Source organism: Cervus elaphus, chromosome X (genome assembly GCF_910594005.1).
Source record: "Cervus elaphus chromosome X, mCerEla1.1, whole genome shotgun sequence".
Taxonomy (NCBI): Eukaryota; Metazoa; Chordata; class Mammalia; order Artiodactyla; family Cervidae; genus Cervus; species Cervus elaphus.
Genome location: NC_057848.1, coordinates 74,428,818 through 74,441,928, shown reverse-complemented (window position 1 = coordinate 74,441,928; position 13,111 = coordinate 74,428,818). Strand labels below are relative to the sequence as shown.

Here is a 13,111-nt window from a genome sequence, read left to right as displayed (position 1 = left end):
AACTGAATTTTCCACCCCATCTTCTGAGTGATATTCAGTTGAACCAAACTGGATGGCTTGAAGAAGAGATGCTGGTTTCATAGGCAACTGGATATAAACCAACATCAAAAGGAAAAGAAAAGTAATGGTACGAAGGCAGCAACATAGGAAGTCCAGAAGTGGCAGGGTCATTTTGTCTGTAAACTGTTCATTGGGCCTAATGAGAGGTTTTCTCAGTGATCATATTCTAGGTCTCATTGGGTGTCAGCAGAGTGAGATCCTACTGACTGAATCCTCAGCGCCTGTCACTCAACAGTCAGGGAGAAAATCAAGGTAGATTCAGAACTGAGCTGCTACAGCTCAGATGGAGGCATGATTGCAGTTCACATGCAGAGTTTAACCCCAGAGAGGAACACCCCCTTAAGCTCTTGTCATGGAGGCTCAAATAATAACCACTCTGAATGTATCTAGGAATGTTCCTTGGGATGTCACCAATGTTTCCTGAAGGAACTTTAGTTTATTTTCTGGGAAGGTAGAGGATGTCTGATTTCATAAAACAGCCATTTTTTTACATCTGGATTTGAAAGAAATCATGACTGTTCCAAGAAGTCAAAGGGAACATAAGCACGTTTGTTAGGTTCCTACCCTAATCCCCTCTACTGTCTGCTGAAGGGAAAAGTGGATGAGATGGGGCAGGTGGAGCAACTCCTTGCAGGCTGGGTCCTTGAGGGTCCAGGCCACATAGAGCATGTGGGTCCCTGCATCCCTTTTGGGGGTGATGCTACCTGCCCCAGGGCACAGGTGTGGTGACAACAAATGTCCACACTGGGGTCCCTCCCAGAGAAGACCACTGTCTCCTCAGAAATCAGTGTGGCTTCCTATGGACTCTATTGCAGACACACAATTGTTTGGAAAGTTTGAAAGTTTCCTAAACAAACAAACAAACAAAATAGTGTTTTCCTTGGCCTTTAAGAAGAGGGCAAATAAGTTCACTCACTTACTAAGGGCATAAATGACCTATAGTGTGTCTCCCTTTACTTTATGTTACAAATAATGAGTAAAAGGACCTTAAAAATAATTTTAAAGGTATTGGTTTTCTAGTAGTAAATTTATGGATGGATTGACCATTTAAAAATGTTGGAATATTTTGACAGGCAGTCTTTGTTAAAAGGAAAACAATGAATTTTAATATCTCCCACCTCACAGGTTTTGACTATGGGTTCAGATTTGTCATCTCGGATCAGATTTAAAGGCAGTTACTTGATTTTATTTTAGCCAGTCTTTGTTTTCTTTTTCTTAATCTCCCTCCCAAATTTGTGGTTTACAATGTGTAGTTACTTTCTTAACTGACCATATTATTAGTTGTTACACAGCTGAAAGTTACGAATACAGGAACTGTGTATATTTGTTTTATGAACAACTGATTTTCAGTTCACTTTCTAATTTTCTGTTTGATTCATTTGGTTCAGAGTTTGGTTCTGGAGCCACTAATCTTAAGCCCGGCTCAATCATATTACTCAGGAAGCCTGTGAAATGCCTGAAGTTCTATGGGAAAAAAATGTGTAATTATGTGGGGTTTCCCCCTTTGGGAACCAGTCTACAGCCTCATAAACTTTCATGAGAAATTCATGTCCCTATCAAATGGGAATGATAACAGTACATTTCAAGGGGTCAGTTAAGGAAGAAATGAGGAAACCCACACACACTGTCAGTGCAGCCCTGGGGAAGGGTCATTGCAGGGGCCTGTGCGAAGCAGGGTTGTGACCCCACAACTCGGAAGGTGGGGCCCACAGAACCACTTCTCAAATTTTTACGATTCTGTATCATAAAGTAAAATTTCTGAAAGGAGAAGATGGAGGACAGCAACAGGTGGCAGAAGATTCCAGAACAGAAGATACTTTGTGGAACAGCATTTTAAAGGCATTGAAGATGCAGTTCTTGATACAATTATTCATTTTATGTCAGGAGGCTCGTGTAACTTGACTCCAGCTTGGAAATACATGTCCTGGTCTCGTGGGCCATCTGGGTCTTTCTAATAATTTATTACTGATTGCTGCTCCTCTCTGCCCTGAGCAGGGGCAGCAATGCTCTGCTGGGCCATGCCCATGGAGACAGCCCAGAGCGGCTGGCACCCCCAAGGTTCTGATTACCTTGCACCTCTCCCATCATCTTGCACCTCTGTCATTCCTGTGGAAAGCAGCACTACGATGGAGTACGTGACATACCTGGAGATGCTGTCATGGGAATCCAAGCTGTCCGTCCTGGGGGCAGTCTGTGCGCCTGCAGCGGTGCCAGCATGGCCATCGATGGTGTCCAGTCCTGAGTCCCTGGAAAGGTTCATGATGTGGTTCTGGTAGTACATGTGGATGCACTCCCGGGTCGGGACGATGCCCTGTGGAGAGGGAGACACTGTCACAGCCCTGTGTAGACACTGGTGCTTCTCAGTATGGACAACACTCCACCATCACGCACATGTTGAGCTGGATGAAAAACCAATCTAGTCAAGCTGAGGATTGATGTCAACTCACTGAATTAATGGTGCCAGATGCTACTGGGTCATGATGAACAGGAAATCCCCCTTAGTTTAAGGGTGGTCAATTGTATGGTCAAATGCATGGTCAAAAGTATGAACCTGCAGTTGTGAAATTAATAAATCATGGGGATGCAATGGTGACTAGAGTTAACGATACTGTATTATGTATTGAAAAGTTATTAAGAGAATATATCTTCAAAGCCTTCACAAGAAAGAATTTATAACAGGTGCAGTGATGGAGGTTAACTAGACTTACTGTGGTTATCATTTTACAATATACACAAATACTGAAGTTATCATGTTGTAAACTTGAAATGAATACAATGGTGTATGTCACCCACATCTCAAAAAATAAAATTAAGAAGAAATTCCTTCTCATATGTAGATAATTTTGCTAAGTGAGAGTAACCTTTCCAGCTGTGACTATTTTTTTCAAATGTAATCTATAAACTTTCTATGGCTATGTTTTGTCATAGCTGCTCAGTCATGTCCAACTCTTTGCCACCCCATGGACTGTAGCCCGTCAAGATCTTCCGTCCATGGGATTTCTGAGGGAAGGACATTGGAGTGGGTTGCCATTCACTTCTCCATGGGATCTTCGGGACCCAAAGATTGAACCCGGGTCTCCTGCATTGCAGTTGCTTTCTTTACCATCTGAGCCTCTAGGCGTGTATTTTCCTAAGTTTCCCTATAAGACATTTCTGGTCAAACATCCCAGACTAAAGCACATGATCCTGTATGAGACACAGCAGAGTCAGTGCAGCTGGGGACCACGGTGACGAGAGGGGACAGAGTGAAACTCCTGGCCGAGATCCCAGGACTGTGTGTGTGCGTGTGTGTGTGTGTGTGTGTGTGTGTGTGTGTGTGTGTGTGTAGTGTGTATATTTTCATTCTGAGTATGGAACAGACTGAAATATATATTTAAAATAAAGCAGAGGTGTTATGCGAATACTGGAGAGGGAGGATTTTGTCTGAGCCTCCGTGGAGATCTGGACCCTGGCTGTCAGAACCTTTGTGACTCAGGCAGAAGTGAAGCAGGGTTGCAAGCAGGGCTACCTTCTTGATCTCCCTGGTTAGCATGCAGCACTCTATCCTCAGGTTGGTGGAGATGTCAATGTACTGCGTGGAGATGCAGTTGAGGCACATGAAACTGTCCACGGTTACCAGAAACAGAACCCAGGCGAATATCAGAATATTAAAGATCCTCTTGATGATGTTGTCCAGGACGAAGAAGAGAACCTGATTTAAAGGGACATTGTGCGCTCATTCATGGCGCTGTGTGTGGACCAGTGGTGTTTTACCAAAGGCAGCCCTGCCTGGTTTTCTCCTTGACCCCAACATAGAGAGACAGAGCTGTGGGGGGTGGGTGGGCACAGGCATGGAAGTGGTGGGCAGGGTTTTCCATGCCTGCAGTGGCAGCTCCCAAACCAAACTTGGATAGAATTGTTAAGTTTTGGTCGAAGGATCAGTGGGAACATATCCATATAGAGACTCGAGGTCTGATTAGAAGCACATCCTGCACTCAGGGATATTTGCTACTGGCCAGAAACAGTCTACATCTATCCAGGTAACTGGGTCCCTTAACGCTTAGCTTTTTGTTGGTTCTGTTGGTTCAGCAAGACACTCATGTTTCCCACTGCAGCTGAATTGCAGTTGAAGACCTATCAAAGGTATTTTGTACAGAATTCAGTCCACACACTAAGACTCTATCCAAACCCCTGAATCATCTTCCTCATATGTATTTAATGATGCCAAGCTCTGCTAATTATAAAATTCTACCTGTGTGCTCAGTCCTTTCCAAACCATAAGAGCCCTGAGATGCCCACTGACCCTGGGCCACCTCCTTCCTCTCAGCTGTGACTGGGATCCATCTGGGGAGCTACGTGTGTAAGGTTCCCTGCCTTAGCCATGATGTTAATGAATTGAAACAAAGACTGACAAGCAAAGACCTACGGTCTGTCAAAGCAGCTGGTCTTCTGGACACACACCAGAGGAGTCCCAACAGAGTGCAGAAGACAGAACATTCTACAACACTGAACCTGGAGCACTCAACTCAGCAATGGGCAGAAAGGATGGAGGCCACTTACATGAAGGTTATCTTTCTAGATGCCATGCCATTAAAATTATAAAAAAAGCACTTGGATGCCAGACACACCAACAGGTGTCCACAATTCTGAACCTTCACTTAGACCTAGAGTGTGGAGACAGGCCTCAGCCAGGGTCTGAAAGCAGGTTACTTGTTTCCATCAGAAGTTCCCTTAGAAAAGTGTGCATTAGCTTACCTTGTGGCTCAGATGGTAAAGAATCTGCCAGCAATGCAGACGACCCTGGTTCGATCCCCGGGTTGGAAAGATCCCTTGGAGAAAGGAATGGCTATCCACTCCAATATTCTGGCCTGGTAAATTCCATGGACAGAGAAGCCTGGTGCATTACAGTCCATGGTGTTGCAAAGAGTCAGACACAACTCATCCACTAACACTTTCGCTATGATCCAGACTACAACCAAACCAAAGTGGAACTCTTCTTGACAAAGTGAAACAACATCTTAACCCAAATTGTGTTCTTCAGAAAATATTTGACAGATGTTTCAGACACTTGCAGTTGAGAAACAAATACTTTCTGTCTCCTTCATATCCCAGGTCAGTTTCCAGATGTGTATAGTTGAGTATTTTGCCCTTAATAGAAACATTCATTCAACACAGATTTTTATTTTATGACACAATCAGAGTAACAGTAAGAACTCCAAATCAAAGGATGTGAAACATCAAAGGCAGTCTATGATCAGACCCTTGCTTTTCAAAATGCTATCCATGGACCAGACACTTATGCATCAACTGGGATCTGGTTAGAAGCACAGAATCCCAGGTCCACCTCAGAACATCTGAATCAGAAGCCACATTTGACAAGATCACATTTGACAAGATCACATTGGACATCTTGAGGGATCTGAATGCACACTGAAATCTGAGATCTAGTTTTCAAACTGTGTTCTGTGGCACACTTTGGGGGCCTCTATGAAGAGTGGGTCAGGAAGAGATTAGGAAGAAGGGGGATGAGGAGCAGGCCTCGCTTCAGCTGAGCAGCCTGCCTCTGATCTGTTTAGGAGGCTGAACCCCACTCCACCCCCCAGTTAGATAGCCTATGGACACAAAGGTTGGAGAATCACTGTTCAGGACCAATCATCTAATTTTCTACAGCACAACTGACAACTTCCAAATAGCATAAGGGAATTTCACCAAGATCATATTACAGTCCCTTGACCATTGTTAGAGGATTCTGAAATTTACAAAGTCTGGGAATCAAGAAAAATCTTCATAGGCAGTGTTGCTGAAATAACCTCCCAACTGCAGAAGTGGAAGCAAAGACAGACCCTGTGCCCCAGTGGGAGACAACATGACGTCCAAGGCTGTGCCCTGGAAAAGCCCTGTGACATGAGCAGAATTTTGGGTACCTGGTTTTCAACAGAGGAGAGAGACACCCAGAGATATTAAGTGCCAAATCTACACAGCAAGAGAAGAGCTGATGTCCAAACCCAGGTCCCTGGATCCCAAAGCCCAGACTCTGGATCATGTCATTCACATCATGAGCACAAATAGGCAGCCCCTCTGTGTGCCCTGTGCATTGGCCCAGCCTATGAGCTACATGGGCACACATCCACCCAGAAAAGGAGTCATCCACCCTCATGGACCTGTGGGATACAAATAGTGGGCTTCTGTGCCAATGCCTGGGCTCCTGCTCTAAGCTCAATGCATGGAACATGCAAATTCAGTTGCTATATCTTTGTGGGAATGAGAGTTAATAATCCATTTTAATATCCATTGCTATGTATCTGACATCTCCATGCCTTGAGAAAGATAGAAGGATTAAGAAGGCAGAAATGATCAGAGGAGGAAAAGAAAATTAAATACTTTATAATGTATTACATATTAGGTTTAGCACCTCATTTTTATATTCACACCCTCCAAGCACTGCATGGAGCTTTCTGCCATGGAAGCTCTTATTGCTAACCACCTTTAATTAAAACTGAAGCTGCAAAAAGAAAAAGACAATCCAATCCAAAAATGGTCAGAGCACTGAATATACATTTCTCCAAAGAAGACACAGATGGACAAAAGGCACATGAAAAGAGTCTCAATATTCTTAATTATCAGACAAAGGCAAATCAAAACTCCAAAGAAGTATCACCTTACACTGGACAGAATGGCCATCATTAAAAAAAATCCTACAAACAATAAATGCTGGGGAGGGTTTAGAGAAGGGGGAACCCTTGTACACTGGTGGTTGAAAAGTAAATTGGTACATTCAACATGAAGAACAGTATGGAGGTTCCTTAAACAGTTGCAAACAAAACTACCATATGATCTAGCCATCCCACTCCTGGATATATACCAGGAAAACACAACAAACCCAGTTTGAAAAGATACAGGCATCCCAATGTTCATTGCAGCACTATTTATAGTAGCCAAGATATGGAAGCAATGTAAATGTCCATCAACAGATAAATGGATAAAGAAGATGTGGTATACAGACATGCAAACACACACACAGAGAAATCCTACTCAGCCATGAAAAATAATGAAGTAATACCATTTGCAGAAACATGGATGGACATAGAGATTATCATACTAAGTGGAGTATGTCAGAAAGAGAAAGACAAAAGTCTTATGATGTTAATTATATGTGGAATCTAAAAAGATGATACAAATGAAATTATTTGCAAAGCAGAAACAGACTCAGAGAATAAACTTCTGTTTACCAAAGGGGAAAAACAGGGGAAGGGATAAGTTAGGAGTTTGGGATTAACAGGTACACACGACTATGTATAAAATAGTAGTACTGTGGTGCTGGGGAAGAGTCTTGAGAGTCCCGTGGACAGCAAGGAGACCAAGTCAGTCAATTCTAAAGAAATCAACTTTGAATATCCATTGGAAGGACTGATGCTAAAGCTGAAGCTCCAATATTTTGGCCACCTGATGTGAAGAGCCAACTTACTGGAAAAGACCCTGATGCTGGGAAAGACTGAAGACAGAAGGAGAAGAGAGTGCTAGAGGGTGAGATGATTGGATGGCATCACCGACTCAATGGACATGAGTTTCAGCAAACTCTGGGAGAGAGTCAAAGACAGGGAAGCCTGGTGTGCTGCAGTCCGTGGGGTCACAAAGTCGGACACGACTGAGTGACTGAACAACAGTGTATAAAATACATAAATGAGGTCCTACTGTATAGAACAGGGAACTATACTCACTATCTACAATAACCTATAATGGAAAAGAATCTGGAAGTATTTATATAGTGAATCACCTTGATGCACACCAGAAACGACAGACACAGCGTTGTTAATCAACCATGTGAAAGTGAGGGAGAGTCACTCAGTGGTGTCCGACCCTGGGACGCCATGAACTCTACAGTATACAGTTCAAGGAATTCTCCAGGCCAGAATGCTGGAGTGGGTAGCCTTTCCCTTTTCCAGGGGATCTTTCCGAGCCAGGAAACAAACTGGGGTCTCTTGCATTGCAGGTGGATTCTTTACCAACTGAGTTATGAGGGAACTTCTAAATATACTTCAATTAAAAAAAAAAAAAAGTGAAGTTGGAAGAGCCAGCCAGCAGATGGCACAAGCAAGCAGCACATTACTGTCAAACTCTAGTTTCATTTCAGACGCAAAGCTGGTCCCTTTCCTAGTCTCCTCCAAGTGTCATTTGGGAACACTAGGTGGGCAATACAACAGGCCAAGGCCACCATCCCCACATCATCTTGTCTTCACTGCCTGCACTACTCCTTCAAAGGCAGTAAGCGAGGGGCCCACACTACTAAACTCCTCCTGGTACTTGAAGCTGCCACAGCTCAGGCCACTGGGGAGTTACTCTGGGCAAACCTGCACCATTTCTTCCTTCTCTGCACAATGCACCAGCAGCAGCCACTCTGCTCAGCCTGGGGAACACTGGGTGCCACAGGGGACAAATCAACTTCCTGCTGGGGTCCAGGAGAATCTGGGACCAATTCCCTCTCCTCTATGTGTGTTCAGTCGCTAAGTCATGTCTTACTCTTTGTGACCCCATGGAAGGCAGCATGCCAGGCTTCCCTGTCCTTCACCATCTCCCAGTTTGCTCAAATTCACGTCCACTGGGTTGGTGATGGTATCTAACCATCTCCCGACAATAACTCTCAGAACATAAAGACCTAATGTCATATTTCTAAACTTCTTTCTGGATTCAAGAAGAATAATTAGAAACCTCATCACAAGCCAGGAGAAGTCAGCCTGTGGAAGAAGGTGCCCATGCCCAGTTCAGCGAGGACAGGCACCAGCTGCCAGAACCGCTCATCCTGGAAAGAGCTATGCTAGTCGCCTGACTCACCTGTGCACCCCTCTTGTCTATCTGCTGCCTGACCCTGTGTACGCGAGGCACACAAAGCTTTGTCAAATCACTGTCTAACCAAATGACTGAATCAGTGAATTCTTCTCAGACAGAGAGGCAATGGCTTGCCTTCAAAACCAAAATGAGAGCATTAATCAACTGTACGCAGGGCTATGGCCAGATGCCTTAGAGTCGCCCCTGAGTTGGACCCAGGCTAGAATCCCAGGCCCTTTCCCGTGACCTTGCTCCAGCTACACAACTAGGCTCAGTTCCTCCATGGGTCTGACCCTTCTGGGGGCCCTTCCCCCATTTCCCAGCCAAAAAAACCCTCTTCACTATGAGACGCAACTCAGACGACACTCCCATCTCAAAGCCCTCCACAGTCCCTTGATGTGAGTCAGTGTTTGGTTCCCCACATTTCATGCTTCCCAATCTCTGCCTCATTTCAGGCTCTGCACTTTATAGATCTGCCTGGAAGATGCAGTCCATCCTCTCCACCCCCAGCCCTGAGTGAGACAGGGGTTAGTGAACACCTGATGCCCTGCACAGTGGGGGACCCTCTTGCAGGATGGGTGTCCTTGGAATTGAATATGCTTTGCCTCCTGAGGTCTGGCACCCAGACCGGACCTCTCACATCAGGCTGTGCTTACACTGGGTCTAGCTGATAGCCAGGTGGCCAGCACACTGGAAGCAGTTCTCCTGCCCAACCCAGCTGTTGTCTGATGCGAAAGATGACAAGAGCCCCTCCCACCAGGCTGCAAGCAGGGCAGAGCATGGTGCCACCAGGCCAAAGGCACTTGGCATCATGTTTGTACACACAGCCACTGCTCAGACACCCATTCCTGGTGTCAGTTCTCCTGCTTCATCAATAGCGATCACGAGGCCTCAGACACTGTGAGGGCCCGACCACCAGGGCCCACTGTGGACACCTCCAATGCCTGTCTGTGCTCTGCACCTCCCGACGGGCTGGCAAGAACTGTCCGGTCAACATCACAGGTGAAGGGATGCCCTACCCAACCCTGCCTGCTCCCTGTCCCCTTGGTGGTGAGTCCCCAGACAGCCTCCTGCACCAACTTCCCCCCCACCCTGGGGAATAGTCTCATGAAGGACCCATCCCGGGAAGGCTGGCCCTGGAGTGGTCCGAGGTGAGATGGTGAGATGGGGCCTTGCTACGGGGTTGACATCCCTTGCCCCAGTGGCTATGAGATTCCATCCTGGGGGTAGTCTGTGGTGCACTCAGCCCTGGGCTCAAGGCCACAGCCTAGCTGCTGGAACTTTCACTGGGCTGGCAGGGAGAGAGGAATTCCCTGGCAAGTGAGAAGACCCAGGCGTGTGGGACAAGGAGGGAATAGAGGGAAGTGACTTCTTCACTCTGCTGTCCACAGGGGACTGAGCAGCTTAGGGTGAAGTACAGTGAGAACCAGGGGCAGAGGGCCAGGGTCTCCCCGGTATCTGATAAAGCTTCAGGCAGTGGACAAACATCAGTCTAGGATTCAATAGAATTTGCTGAACCTCAAAGGCACAAATGTTCCACCAAGGCAGGCCAGACCTGCTGTCATCGGAAGTCCTCTTGGGCAAACGTGAATCCCTGATACGACGGCCAGGGAGACTGGGCGGCAGGCCCCTGAAAACCAGGACTACTCAGACGTCTCTGAACTTCTGAGCCTGTAGCAGCAGCCCACCCCCCATACCCCATAAAGAGCTTGTGACTCCCTATCCCAACTGCCAAGAGAGCAAACGAGGCCAGAGTCCCCCCTCACAGGTGCCCTCTGTCCCAGGAAGAAGGGGAGCTGGCTGCACTGAGCTGCAGGAGGACCCACAGCACTACCAGCAGGAGAGCCCAGGAACTGTGGGGAGAGCTGGTCACCCACTGCCCAGCCACCAAGCAGAGCGAAGTCACCACACAACACAGGCAGAGCTTGCCAGGTCTCATGATGGAAGGGAAGGACGACAGCCCCCACTCCCCATCCCCACTTCCAAGGCACTGCAGCAGAGTTTGCAGGGTCGCACTGAGTGGCCAGGAGCCAAAGGCCATGACTAGGGCTGCCACTGCCCAGAAGACCGGACCCACAGGGCGGGGCAGGTGGTTAGTACAACACAGCCTCCCGGGGGCTCAATGGATGGGCAACGGATTCAGGTGCACTCCAAAATGACACGGAGGCCAAGGGCAGCCACCCCAGTAAACAGGTCAAGATCCCTCGTCCAGGTTCAGCCCCCAAGCCATTCTCAGATCTGGAACCGAGGAACAGGGATGGGGGGAAGGATGCTGCAACACCACAGCAAACAGACAAGGGAATGACTCCAGCCCCTCCCAAAGGGACCTCAGGCTCTTGGTCAGTGACCCCACATAGGGAGGTGGGACCTTCAGAGGGGTGGATGTTGCTAGATACAGGGTCAACTTAACATCGATATGACACACCTGGTTACATCTGACTCTGCAGTCACTTGGGCAGGACCCCCTGGGCTGGGCTTTCTGAGCAGAGGGGGTCAAGGGGCAAGGGACACAGGGCCATTCCCGAGGAATGATCAGTCGGTCTTGAGCTGGGAGAGCCTCGAATGCAGTATGCCCCAGAGCCAGTGCAGGGCTTAGTGAGATCTGGGAGAACATATGATGTGAGTGAAAGATGGTAAGGCCGAACGGAAATCCTGCATAAACTCCAGTGAGTAAAAGAGAAATGCATAGAAAAAGAGGGGGGGATACACATCCCACTCATGAACTGGAGAACCTTCTCACCTCTGGTGGTGCCTCATGGGCACTTTCTGCTCTTTACTCCTCACACACTCTCTGTGCTCGGCCAAGTCACCATGGTGAGCATGCAAGTACTCAAAGGGTAGCCAGATGGGGCTCCCACCCAGAGCACAAGGGTCCACACACTGAAATCTTCTCACCATGGGTATGGGATGGCAATGTGCACTCCAGACCGCCGTCCCTGCTCCTCGATCTCAGAAACAAACAGCTGGACCCATTCAGTGGGCTGCAGCCTGCTGTCCAGAAGCCCCCTCCAGTGCTGGGGGCCTGGTGCCCATGTCATGGCCAACTTGCCCAGATGGAGGACAGTGAAGAGCAGTAGACCCCAGAGTTCAGGAGTGATGGAGACACGCAAACCAGCATGTCCTGCTCCCAGGTCAGATGCAATAAAAAGGCCTGTGATGTGAATGTGAGCAGGGCAGAGCCAGAGGTTCACAGAAGCTCCTAACGTCCCCCTGGGCAGTGACCCTTCCCCTGGGCAGGCAGCACCCCGAGAAGTGGCAGCAAAGTGGACACCTGTGTCCTCTCAAGGAACTGCAGTGAAACTGAGATGAAATCAGAAACACGTCTGGTTCTCAGGCTGGACCCTCGATCTGGGCCATATGGAGAGGAGCAGAGCCAACAGGAGCTGCCTTGGGGACAGAGGGCAAGGCTGGCTGATGTCACAGAGCTACACGGCTGCTCCTGGGCTTGTCCTGTGGGAATCCAAGGCCTGGAACTGAAGCTACATTGGGGCCAAGGACTGACACAGACATGAAGGAGCCCTCTCTCACAGGCAGAGTGCTAGATGCCAGGGCAGCATCCCCTCAGGGACTGCTCACCCCTGTTGCCAAGCCTGGGGATGGACTGCATCCCCGAGCGGGAGGGCCTGAGGGACATGCACTGACCTCTGGGACACTTATGGCTCTGAGACACCAGGCGAATACTGAGCCTGTCGCTAGGCTGCAAACAGAAGAGGGCAAATCTGAAACACAAAAAGTCCAGGGCAGGATGAGCACCCAGACCCTGAAAGAAGTGCCCACAACTCGGAACCGAAAGGACACACAGCTCAGCATAAAGATGGGCAACACGCGTTTCAGAGAGGAAAGCACATCGGCCAAGGAGGACACGACGGAACCCGAGAATCTGGGTTGAGCCCGCCCCAGGTCAGTGCTGCCTGCAAACGGACAGCAGGAGCAAAGTGGAACCCTCACCAAGCCTCAGAGACCCAGGTGGAGTAGGAGGCAGCAGTCCTTGTGGCTCGGTCCTCACACCTGGGCACGTGAGGAGAGCTGCGGCCAGCAGCAGGGAAGGGACAAGTGCGGGGAAATGTCACGGAGCAGGTCCTCACAGCTGCCCCATCAGTGGCCACATGTCAAAGGTCTCCAGTTCACTGGGCAAGGTCTACTTCAAAACCAAGATTTGGGACAAACAGCGGTAGCCCACCGACCATTCACAGGACCCTCCCTCATGATCTGAAACCACTACCAGGAGATTCTGGGGTGTCTGGAGGCT

The 13,111-nt window shown here is 48.2% G+C and overlaps 1 long non-coding RNA gene across 1 annotated transcript in view; it reads right to left on the bottom strand.

The window, feature by feature from the left end:
• LOC122689871 overlaps positions 1-13,111 on the bottom strand; it is a 42,821-nt gene that overhangs the window by 28,187 nt on the left and 1,523 nt on the right. Inside the window, exon 2 of the long non-coding RNA XR_006339937.1 lies at positions 2,205-2,371. This is a non-coding gene — a long non-coding RNA (uncharacterized LOC122689871). The remainder of the gene's footprint in view (positions 1-2,204; positions 2,372-13,111) is intronic.